The sequence below is a fragment of the Pinus tabuliformis genome, chromosome 4_2, assembly GCF_031772625.1.
Source record: "Pinus tabuliformis cultivar Carrire ecotype Pingquan chromosome 4_2, CPIR1, whole genome shotgun sequence".
In the NCBI taxonomy this organism is placed as follows: domain Eukaryota; kingdom Viridiplantae; phylum Streptophyta; class Pinopsida; order Pinales; family Pinaceae; genus Pinus; species Pinus tabuliformis.
In genome coordinates, this window is record NC_142304.1 from 467458669 (window position 1) to 467472017 (window position 13349).

General features: G+C 36.3%; 1 pseudogene; it reads left to right on the plus strand.

Annotated features, from left to right (window-relative positions):
- Positions 1–6028: 6028 nt before the first annotated feature.
- LOC149169989 (5S ribosomal RNA) lies at positions 6029–6147 on the plus strand (annotated as a pseudogene).
- The last annotated feature ends 7202 nt before the right edge of the window (positions 6148–13349 follow it).

The window sequence follows — 13349 nt, forward strand, 5'->3', positions numbered from 1 at the left end:
GAAACCAAAATAAATTGAATTATTAAATGACATTGACCATAAATTTAAATGAAATAGACCCCGTCTTCTGCTCTATTTATTCTAGAATAGTCTCGTCTATTTCCATTCCAGGAGGAGCTGGATATTCTGCCACATGGGGTCTTTTGTAAGCATAATAGTCTGCAGCCTGAGATGTAGCCATGGCTGCCCCTGAATATCACACTTGTCTGTATCTGTAACGTAATGTACCTGTGAGTATACAAGCTGTTAACACTGAGAATTGATTTAAATTGCGGTTGGAATCAGTAAGCGGACTTCAGTTAAACTACCTCTCCATTTTGAAATAAATCGGATCTGAAGATATCGTAAGGATTTTGGAAATTGAGTCAGATCCGGCAGTTTCGCATCAGAGCGTAGTAGGCATGAATAAGATAGTTGAGTCTCCGCTTAACAAATTTCCTAGCATACCAAAGAAGCAGTTGAAAAGCAAAGTTCGTGAAATATCGGATTTTGTAGAAAACCGTTGGCAGCTAAAAAAGGAGGTCCTTGAAAAATTGGGTATGTTGCCTCCAGGGCAAGCCTTGGAAGTGACAAGTAAACCAACACTAAATGCTTTGGAAGTGACAAAGACTCCAATACTAAAGGCTTCCGAAGTGACAGATACTCCAACAAGGAAAATAAGGGTATCACAACATACTTCTCAAAGCGATGTTTACCTCCTGAAGCAGCTGGATCAAATGTGCAGTCTTCTCCTGACGGTTCTGAAAAGAAAAAGATTATGCTTCCTACGATGATGGAAGAGTGCAAAGTAAAGATGCCATAGCGTAGCTAAGTTATGGAGCTGCTCGTACTATGTAACTGTGTTAAATTTTTCGTTTAGAGGTGCCAATTTTTTTTCATGTACAAAGGAATTTCGAATGGGCCATAGGGAAGCATCATACCCCATGCATGGATGAAAAATTAGCGGTTATTGTCCTTTATTACCGAGGCGCCCATGAGTCCAAGAACCAGTCTCTGGTCATACGAGGCTTGGAAAGTGGCTGGGTGGCTTTGTCTAACTGCGATGACCAGATTTACTCGCTCCCTGGGCAATTGTGCCTTCATTAGAGATTCTATTCTTCAGCGTCTATGGAAAAACCGCAGAAGATAGCATTTTTTTTTTACAGATTCTGCTCTGCTTATTGATAGAAAATAAATTCTTGCATTCTCACACCTTCTTTGGGCAGATACAACGAAACCCTTGCAAGGCAATGTCTCGATCGCCCCTTAAAATACTTGCAGTGCCATCTGCCAAGTGCCTTGACCACGAGCAAAACCCATTTAAAATCTAATGTTTTTGAATATCCATTGGGCATATTTGGAGAAGCCCATTTCGTAGGAGTTCTTCAATCATTCAGCATTTACAGATATATATACAGTGGAGAATATAAAGGATAGATATACAGTGGAGAATATCAATGGTAGAGATTTATGCAGAGAACTTGACAGAGTTCAAAGTCTGTGTTTTGATTGGGCTACAAAATGGAAGCAATCAAACAGCACCCATTAATCGTATTTGTATTGGTGGGGTTCAGTTTTTGTATATCAGTTGAAGCAGGAATTACTAGCAGATATGTGCGTAGGGTTAACGATAATGTGGATATGCCCATGGACAGTGGTGCTTTTTATGTTCCCCCGGGTTACAATGCTCCACAACAGGTTCATATCACTCAAGGAGATTATGAGCGTACAACTGTTATCGTCTCTTGGATTACACCATCAGAGCCTGGAACCAGTATTGTGCTGAACGGCCCTGAGGAGTCCAAGTACACATATGCAGCATATGGTACTATGACCAAATATATGTATTATAATTATACATCTGGATTTATTCATCGTTTCACTCTGAGGAATCTAGAGTTTGATGCTAAATATTTTTATAAGATTGGAATAGGAACACAACACGCGAATTCCATTTTACAACTGCTCCAGCAGTTGGTCCAGATGTTCCATATACATCTGGCATTATTGGGGATCTTGGCCAAACATATGATTCAAATAAGACTTTACAACATTATTTAAAAACAAATGGACATACATTACTATATGTAGGAGATCTTTCCTATGCAGATAATTACCCATTTCAGGATAATAGGAGGTGGGACACATGGGGACGATTGATTGAAAAAAAATGCAGCTTATCAACCTTGGATATGGACAGCAGGAAATCATGAAATTGATCTTGTGCCCGAAATTGGGTGTATTTTGCAAAATTTGGGAATCAAGCTTTATAAGAAGGCTCTCAAGAACTTAGGAGGTTACTCTAGAAAGGTGATTGCCACCTTTGGTCTACATTCTTTTAGGTTCTTAGATTTGGTAATTCACATTTCTTCATCTTGACACCGTAAGGTGCTAATGTTCTCTGGCTATATTAGAGGTGATGGGGAAATTGATGGGCTATAGAAGCACCACTCTAGAGGCGCATTGAATCTGTTTCCATTGAGAGAACAGTGATAATTGTGGCACAAGTGAAGCCTTCCAGTGTAACCAACATAGGTTCTTTCCTTTTGGTTGCCACAACAAAGGAGCTCCAAGGAATTTCTGGTGAGGATTATGATGTTCACTACTATAACATTCACTCTCACTCACACACACTACCTGGAAAGAGATGGGGAATATTCAAGAAATTGATTTAGTTCAAAGAACATTAACCATTTACATGTAACGTGCCTCTTACAAAACTAGTAATTATTTATTGGCATGGCAGATCATTCAACATGGTAAAATAAATTATCTGATGAAAGTTACAGCACTTAGTTTGGAAAAAAAAGTCCTATTTTTTGCAACAACAGCACTTTTATCAGCCAGTCTTGGCTACAGATTGATTGGTTCTCACATCTACCACTAAATTTCACCCATGGCAATTTTCATCTACTGTTGCATTCCTTGTCTACTGAGACATTCAGTCTGACATGAATGCAACTCTACTAGCTTTCTTGTTAGCGATAGGCCCACAAGTGACCAGTATACTTTATCTCAGCATTCATTATTTATTGTTGGGAAATTAGTTGTTCTTGATTCAAGGTATCATGTGATTTTATTTACTTCTGATTTGGCTCTTAGATGAATTCTTTACAAGAAACCTCGATCTCTAGTATTTTTAGTAGGAAATTGTATATTCAGTTATGACAGTACATGAGGGACAATGGAGTGACTATATACAGTGCATTACTTTTCAAAAGATATATACGAGAAAATTATTTTCTGACTTCACATGGATGAGTTGAAAACATCCGCAGACAACCAAGATGCAGGTCATAAAATTTGATGTGGCTCGAGATTTCCATCCGAAGTTTCCAACTTTGCATAGAGGACATTCATACTCTGATAGATCATTGTATATGCATATGGTCTTCTTCTGAGATCTACAGTTGGAAGTATTTCCACAAAAAGAAAAGCACCTTCTGTTTCTCACTCGCTCTTTCCTACAAATTCCGGTTAATTATTAATTCTCAAATGTCCATATGTTATACACTTTCTCTCTGCAGCCAAAGCTGTAAATTTCTACGGCTCCTCTTGGACTTTCTGGGTTCCAAATGTGGAATATATACACCATGAACAAAGGGAAATACTGCAGATTTGGTTGTTCAAGGAATCTTCGTTTAACAATAGAAGCTCTTGATGACACAACCCTGCATTTATGTCAGGTAAACTTACTGATCTGACTGAATTCTCTGACCACCCATTCTGTCTGAAGTTCTGTTAAGTAGGTTACATTCCTAATATATTCAATTTTCTGATTAGAAATATCTTATATATATTGGGTAAGGAATGCAGCTTTATTCTAGTTTGCTCTCTTCTTCTAGCATGATGTTTCAAAATTTAAACTTCTATTGAGATGAACATTGGTCTAGATATCTCTTTTATCTTGGAGGATTCAATTATGGATGAGTTTTGATTTTTAAATAATTGGTGCAAGCCTTGTATTACATTTTTTTCCATTTGCATAGTTCATTGTAATTGATCATAAAGAATACACCTATGGTTGTAGTAGCAAGACTTGGCTCGGTGAATGACTTGGGGAACCTGGAGAGTTGTGGTCCTCACACTTGGTACATGTCTCTAAATATATGGAATATGCTTTGAATAAGTGTAATGCCCTATAAAGTCACTTTATCATGCTTTTAAAACCCCTTTTGCACTGTATGTCCTTCTTGCAAGGGGTAGATTCATGATTGAGCCACCACAATGATCCCTTGAAGAAGAATGTTTGTCATCAAGTGATCTCCTTTGACAAAAACAATGCTTCAAGCTAGGGCATCCCTCCATTAGTCATTGATTTGTCACTTGTCATGCAACTCATTCCCCAAGCTGCCTCCAAGCTAGGGCACGTGCTCTCCTTCATGTTCATGACATCCCATGCAACAGGGCATTCTTGTTTTAGGCTGTATTTGACCCCTCAATTCACCATTTATCATGTTTTGGAGAGCTTCTCAAGTAGGGTGTTCCTGCTTCAGGGCTTCGTTCCTTAGCTGTGCCATGTGTGCTAGAATGGATATCATAGGGCAATGTGCCTACATCAACATGTTAATGTCGCTGAACTCAAAAGGGTCTTCTGCTGTGCTTGGTGAGAGAAGAAATGCAAAATGAACCATTAATTTTTAAGGGGTGATTCTAGTGATTTTTGAGGGGTGCTTTTAGTGATTAACAAAATAATGGCTCAAGTTGGAAGGGTATACTGAGTTAGGAAACATGTTTCCGTTGTTATTTCACCCAGAAACCACTAAGCTGGGGTTGTGAAGGTGGAAGGGCATAATGAGTCAGAAGACGTATTTCCATTGTGTTTTCACCCAAAAGCCACTAAATTGTGCTTGTTGGCCACCATTTTTATTTAGCAGAGTTTTGGCATGATACTGCCCACTGGTTATGGGTGCATCCTTTCTAGCTCATTTATGAATATGGTTACTTATTAGTTGAAGAATGCTCGCAACGATGCTTTTGTCTATACCTGATATTAAATGGTACCTTTTTGTCTATACCTGATATTAAATGGTACCTTTAGCAACAATGAAGCAACAACCATTGTGCAGCCGGGTGAAGGGTTTGGAATGAAATGAATTTATATTATATATTGTTTATCTGTAATAGCATATAATGTAGAAGTATCCCTGCACAAATTCCATCCATATACAACATTCAGCACAAACATGTGGTATAGGTTTTCGAAAGTTGAAATTTTGCAGCCTTTGGAGCCTTAGTATGTGATGAGCCAATTGAAGGTACATAAGGTAAATAAGTAGGAAATAAATCATGCTAGAGAGAACATAGAGTGAACAAATATGATGGAGGCATCATATGGAGTTCTGTGAGAATGGTTTACTGGATATTTAGAACTTGGTAGAAGAGGTACATGGGTTCAGAGAGTTTTAGGAAGCCTTTATCTATGGATTCTATTTTGTTATTCCTTCTAGGAACAAAGAAATTCCTTTTTACATGCGTGCTTGATCATAACTCGAATTTTGTGTTCCTTTCTAATTCTTCATATGTTCAGGGTGCTTGAGCAAGCTCTTTGGTATGACATTTTGATTTACTCATTTGTTTTAGGCGCAAAGTAACACCTTGTTAAGAACTGTGCTTGTTTGTTTTCATAATGTTTTGGATTTGTCCCTTAACACTTTCTAAATATTCTAGGTTACCACCATATATATATATATATATATATATATATATATATATATATAAATTCCAAGTTTATTCTGAGGCTTTTGTGATATGTAAACTTGATCATGATATCCATTAATATTGTGTGCTACTAATTTGCCATTAAAGGATCTGTGTCTGTGGTAATCCATGACTGTCCAAGAGAATCCCTTGGTTAAGATGATCTTAAGCTTTTGCTTGTAGCTTATGATAATATTAATTTTACAATTGCAACCCTTTTAAACTAATAATGGATGGAAGCTAAAGGTTCCTTTCTTCCATTTGGCTGGCTTATTGATGGTTGCAAATTCTGCTTGGCTTCTTAGTTTGCCAGGGATATTTGATCATTTTGATGAAACTCAGGTTCAAAGGGTGTGATCATACCAGTGTTAATGCACCGGATCCCATCAGAACTCCGCAGTTAAGCGCGCTTGGGCCAGATTAGTACTGGGATGGGTGACCTCCCGAGAAGTCCTATGGTTGCACCCTCCCAATTCAAAGGGCATTCCGGGCATCGTATTATTCCTACAGACAGAAAAAAATCCAAAATAGTGCACATTAAAAATGAAATGGCATCACCATGATATAGATCTATGTTCTTAGGTAATAGTTTTACAGATTTATGGATAACATAAATCATTGAAGGTTTGGATAAACGGATTATGCCTTTGAAGCCAAGTTCAAGATGATTCAAACCTGAGATAATTAATGAACTTCAGATGCCAATGAAATAATCAAGTGCCAAAATTAATGCCAGCATGCCCAAAGCACATTTGGGTCTGTCTGCAGAAGAATTTACGATGGGAGAAAGTTTGCAGTGAAGCTGATGGAGATAATCTTGAATTAAGCTAAAAAAAAAAAAAAAAATTGGCCTGCAATGTTCCACAGATATATTCCTTTAGTTATAACGGAATTCATGGTATAAATACCTTGGGAAAATTATAGCTTGGCCACCAGAAGTTCAGCAAGAGTTTCAGGAAGGGTTCTTAGAATATGTGTCGTCGTTTTTCCTTTATGTTCTAAGGACTTCAAGACGAAGTCCATTGTTAAGAGGGGGTGTATGTAGTGCGCACTCTAGTTTTCTCACCCTAATATGACATATATTAGATACTTTATTCTAGGAGGACCTCAGGTTGAGGATCCGGGCACATGACACTATTATTAGCGATTGAGATATTCATGGTTGTGATGTTTATGAATGCTTTCCATTGATATTATGATAGCATGAATGGTTATGTATCTTACCTATCGGTATTTTGATGATTGCAACATTAAATAGTAAGTTCGGTCTCTATTTGAATTTATGATGATGAGGGTAGTAAAGAATATGTATGCTCTCTACTAAAAGCATGATGATGATAAATTTGATGAATAGGTATATTTCTATTGATGTTACGACGTTGATAGCTTAATGAACATGTATGTTTCCATTGATGTTTAATGATGATAGCCATGATGGATGTGTCCCCTATGTTGACTACTTTCTTTAGTTCAGGCTTACAATGGACAATGATGTGAATGACTAGGAATTGTTAATGATGCTATTATGACAATGAATAACATTGAAAAACCTTGTTACTAATGATTATTGACTATGGCAGGAAACCATCAGAGGCACTCGCATATGACGAGTTGATGACACCTGGTTTGACGAAAATTCATATTATTTTATCTTTGAAAGTCTAAGTCGATCTTAGAATCTGCCATATATGTTTAACTATATTCTGATGATATATTAATGGTTGCAGGCACAGATTAGTTGCTTGACCGAATGACTCACATATGGGTGATGGGGTTGTACAAGTGGATGGAACTACATGGGAGGGGTGGGACAGAGTCCCTGATCCCACCCGCTAGCACTCCCGCCGTGACTTGGGCTAGAAGGGTTGAAACACCTTCACCTTGAAGATCACGATGCCATGAGGGCAGGTCCCAAAGTTGGGTCGCTCATGAGGACTTTACCAGGGGGCACACATCAAGGCGGATTCCTTGATCCCCGACACCATTAGTCTCACTATAGCAAGCAACATAGGAGATGATAGTAGTCTATGACGTTGCACCATACTTTCCCCTTGTAGTCACTGGATGCTTGAAGGGCAAGTGGTGTGGCACCCTTGGAACTTCAGGGGAATTTCTTGAAGGGCACGACCAACTTGGCACCCTTAGCATCACAAATAAACTACTAGGTGTGGCACCCTTGGAACTTCTAGGGAAGTTCTTGAAGGGCACAACCAAACTGGCACCCTTGGCATAAAAAATAAACTATTAGGTGTGGCACCCTTGGAACTTCTAGGGAATTTCTTGAAGGGCACAACCAAACTGGCACCCTTGGCATCACAAATAAACTATTAGGTGTGGCACCCTTGGAACTTCTAGGGAAGTTCTTGAAGGGCACAACCAAACTTGGCATCCTTGGAATCATTAAAAATAAATAAATATAAGCAAGGAATGAAAACTAGGTAAATTTACATCAAGGGTAAATGATGATTAGAAACCAATGTAATTAAATCAAAAATTAAACTTGGAATAAGGAGGATCATAGGAAGAATTAAAATAGAAGTACCTTAAAAACTCTACCCTTCCCATGTTGGAAAATACTAAGAAGATTATGTGGTTTAATTAGGAAAAAGGGGAAAGACAAAAATAATTGTAAGGATAAAGATTAATCCTAAACTAATTTAAACCTAATTAAGAAAAGAGGAAGGTGAATTAAAATGGGAATAATAAATTAAATTTAGATAATTGTAGAGAAGCTCCACGTGTCAACAACGAACATAAGAATATCCATCTAGGAGATAACCTGAGTTAAATTAGGGAGTAGATTGGGATAAAATCTTGACTCATTAATTGACTTCAAGTAATGAACACAAACTAAGGAATAAAAGGGGGGAATAAAGGGACAACTAGGAGGAGAAATAGGAATCTTGTTGAGGTGAGGAAAATATTAGTTTTAAATAAAAATTTAAGTAAATAATTTTGGGAGATCCTTGATGTGAGAATGACACATGGGTGGGTGAATAATCAAGCTATTGAATTATAAAAAAATTATTAATTATGCATGACATGACAAGTGTCACCTATGAGGACTCCTATAAAAGAAGGGGCAAGCCATGGGAGAGGGGACTTTTGGGAACCCTATTGTTGGATGGATGAGATGATGTCAGGTCAGTGATTACGAAGCTATAATGAGTTTGGTGAGATAGAGGATTTTAGAGAGGGGACTCTGGAGCCAAGGTGTGCTCTCCTCTACCAGCTAGTGCTTTTCTCCATTGTACAACCCCATTGCAGCTCGGGCGTCCGCGGGGAAGAAGAGTACCCAAGGAGTAGGCTGGGAGGTTAACCGGTGGGTCTTCACATTCAGATCAAGTGCGTCATCATTCACTCGCGGAGGTGACCAACTACAAGGGAATACCAGCAACACTAGAGCAAGTGGAGTCTCGCCTTCTGGTGAACGGTACATATGTATTTCATTACTATTGATCTTAGTTTAAAGTATGGAAATGTTACGATATGTTTCCTGAAATGAGTAGCAGGAATGTGTGAGTTAAATAAATTGGAATTTCAATGCGTTTCTTTTCTGGTTGTATTTGCTTAAAAAAAAAATATTGTACATAGTTTGGATATGGTCCTTACATTATTCATATAGGCAGTATCCTTTCAAAGTGATCCAATTTATGTTATAAGAGACATTGTCCCATTTCCATGCTAGCCAATCAATCAAGCATATGTGAATGGTTTCTTTCCGAATCATTAATGAAACTAATAGTTGTATTCATGTCTTCATGTCAGTCTTTGTTGAGTTTTTGCACAAGTTTGGTGATATGTCTCAATTGGCTAATAAGGTTGTATTGGGAGGGACTAAGTCCTCAATTCCAAGAGTGTGGGCTAGAATGGTGTCCAGCATCTCATGATTCCCTGAATCTCCCATAAGTTGTATTTCTTATTTAATCCTTTGTGGAATTCCAATTATAGATCTACATCATTGATGAATCATTGCACTCCAATCTATATAACAATACTTCCTACAAGCCAAAAAACTATTGCCATGAAAACTAACATCAATACACCTAGATAGAGTACACCCATAACCCAAATATGTACATTGTAGAAATATATAGGGAGTCAAGGCTAAAATTTGCAATATGAGAGTATAAGCACATCTAACCCTCCATTAAAACACCAAAAACTTGAGGTCCTTCTAAAAAAAGGACAACCCAATGTTGATGGATGAACTTGTGTATTTTAGTCCACCCACCAGCACAATTGGCCCCATCACCAAAAAATAAACCCTAGACTAATCCAGAACCTCGAAAACAACCTTAATGTGGATCAAGAAAATGAAAGAACCAATGTCCACAGTTAATTAAGAATAAGGCCAAGACTGGTGAATTATGGTAGGTCCTAACCACATAGAGACTAACACAATGTAGATGACATCAATACATAGATAGTTAACTTCGTGATGTACAAACCATAGACATACCACTCTATGTAGAAGATGTCCTAGCACATTTCATTGTTTCTCTAGTGTGTACCATTTGACCAAAAGAACTATTTTTTCTACCACCTAGCATTGTAAAACCACAAGGAAATTTCTTTTAAAAGAGTCAAAGTGGTGCTTTGACTCGACAAGCTTGGAATGATCCTAGACTCATGCTATACCAGGGCAACTTGCCCATCTTAAAACATCATAGAATTCATTATAGAAGTTTTCCCATATTAATGCTCATTTTATCCCCAGTTTGAGCATGAAAAGACATGGGTGCCATGCTTCAACCAACGTAGCTACTACTACCCCCATCATCTTATTCCATGTAATAAAAAATCCTTTCAACAATTAGCATAAATTCACATGTTATTCCGTGCTTGAGGGGTGTTAGGCCACCCATCCTTAATTATAATTGAAGTTTAACTAGTGGCAGGCACCTCCTTGAGCCTCACTTCATGATGTTTTTTCAACCCCAATGGGTGTTTATAGATCTGTGTAACTCCCATGTATATTTGTATCTTAATTACTAATTTAAATCTCTACCATCTTAAGGGGAGCCCCTACTGAGGAAATATGTAATTAGGAATGTGACATGTAAGCATATGGTGGAGATTTAAAACACATTTGAAAATTTTTTGTATCTACATTGTACTTATTTAATTTTTATTCTTTCTACATAATCTATTATTATGAAGCTATACTCTCGTAACTGATTAGATTTTAATTTTATTATTTTCATATATTTGGATGAGAGAGGGATGCATTACATATATACAATGAAAACAACACTGATTGGATAACGGTATGGATGAATGATGGAAAAAATCAATTTATGGTAACTTACCATGGCATGGTGTGACTACATTAGTCAGTGAACATAAACATGGTAGTGTGTCCATGAATACTATTTAAGTTTTTTTAAATATTATATTGATTTATTTGGTGATTTTTTTCTTAATTTTCATAAATTATAGGTATAATTATTTTTATCAATTAATAATGCATTTTTTTACATGTGTGACATTATGCAATTAAAATGCTACAAGGCTATGTGATGTAATGGCAAAAAATTCCACATCAAAATGTTGTATTAGAAGATGAAAATTTCTAATATTAGGATTTTCAAAGTATTTTAGGTTAATCATGTTTCCTCTAGAAGCGATATACATCTAGGAGTCTCTAAAATTAGATACTACTATTTGCAAGATATATTTTAGTGTGAATTTAAATCATTCAAAACATATTTTTTTGACGTCAAACGGTAAAATTTACAAATGAATGAATGTGATCTTGACAAAATTTTTGTTAAACGTGATAATGGATTTACCATGCTTAATAAAATGAATATTAAGTTTCCATGTGATGTTGGAATCTCATATGGCTTCTTCACCCCAACCCTGCCTCACATCACTCTTAGTTTCCAATTACCTAATTTGTATACTATAAATTAGAAATTAGGTGTAATCCTTAGGAATACAGCACACAATTTTAGACAACAAGGGTACACTTCACATTACAACATAAATTAGGATACAATACAATGTCTTATATATTCTAACTTATTACAACATTTCTTTCTAGTGAACCCTAGCAAAAATGATGTATCTCCTTCCAAATCCTAGCTAGAGAATTTACCATGCACAATGTCTGGCCAACAATATTGTATGATGTCAAGGAATCTGTCTTAGCTATCCTAGGTGCATCAAACGATCCATTACAACCTAGAATCATAGAAATGAATGCATGGTTGGAACATTTTTTCATAAAAGAAGTCCTAAAGGATATTTATCGAAACTTACATGACACAATCTCCATTAGCATTAAATATTGTGGTTGTTTTCTAAGGATTTATCTCACAAACCTTAGTTCTTGCAACATGTCAATGTTAGTGCTCCAATACTTCTCTTAATTCTATCTCACACAAACCCTAGTGCCTATAGTCTAGACAATTTTTAACCCTTGCATCACAAAATAAAATGACTACAATATGATTACAAAAGGAAGACATGGATTATCTATTGACTAAGTTTCAAGAATGAGGAAACTCTCCTCATTTTATAACATAGGTGAATTATGCCAAAAATAATATAAAATGCACCAAGTGCACAAAAACGTAATATAATCTATTAGGGTTTATCCACATCAATGGTAATTTGTTAAAGATGTACAAGCATCATGTGGTGGTTGCACGCCAACTCCAAAGTGATGGGGTCTCTAAGCTAAGGCTCGCATTTCAATTACCCCTCATTACATGGTTTTGTGCTCTTTAATGCTCCTTATGTGGTCCTAGGGTATGTGTCTTTATTACTAGTGCATGTTAAGATGCCATCATCGACATAATGCACGTAATGTAGATGATAATTCAACATATGATATCTTCCTGAATCTAGATTATTTTAGGGACAAAAGACACCTCTACACATATACCAAGAAAAATCATCCATCTATGGTAAGATATCTAAATTTTGAGCAACCAAAATAGTCTAGGCTATAAGAAAGTTATTAAGATTTCATGATTCACTCAACATAACATGAATTTTACCACTAAAATTTCAAGAATGAGAGAGAGGGAGAGTCACAGACAAAGGGAGAGAGTAGGAGAGATAGGGAGAGTGATCAAGGAGGAGGGGATAAGAGAGTTTGTTTGAGAAACATGATACTCTTGATAGATACATATGTTATTTTATTTTTTTATATACTTTGGTTCAATGTCATTTGATCTAGTTTATGTAAATTTATATAGTTGAATAAGACTAAGTATTTGGTAGAGGAATGATGTGGCTTAGTTAATGAATCTCTGGGCCATTGATATACCTATACACCATGAAATGCCTATAGTGTGTATCTTTGCTTAGAAATTTGTTTATTTTAAATCAAGATTTGATTTCATTTACTTTCAAAAAATTTATCTCGGTCAACACTTATGAGTCTATGGAGGAATATGTGGAGGAATATTTTTCTTGATATTTGAGCAAACATATTTAGGCCTTTTCTTGTAAATAATCATTGAATATTTAATTCTGAATTTTATTTATTTAAATATTTTAAAATGAGTATATTACAAATATTGTTTAATGATATTGATTTGTTTTAAACAAGTACATTTTTCACATTTAACATTTCTTTTGGAAAACGTTTTTTTGGACTTTATTTCCACCAAAAATCTAGGGAACATACAACATAATTTATAGTGCACTTTAAC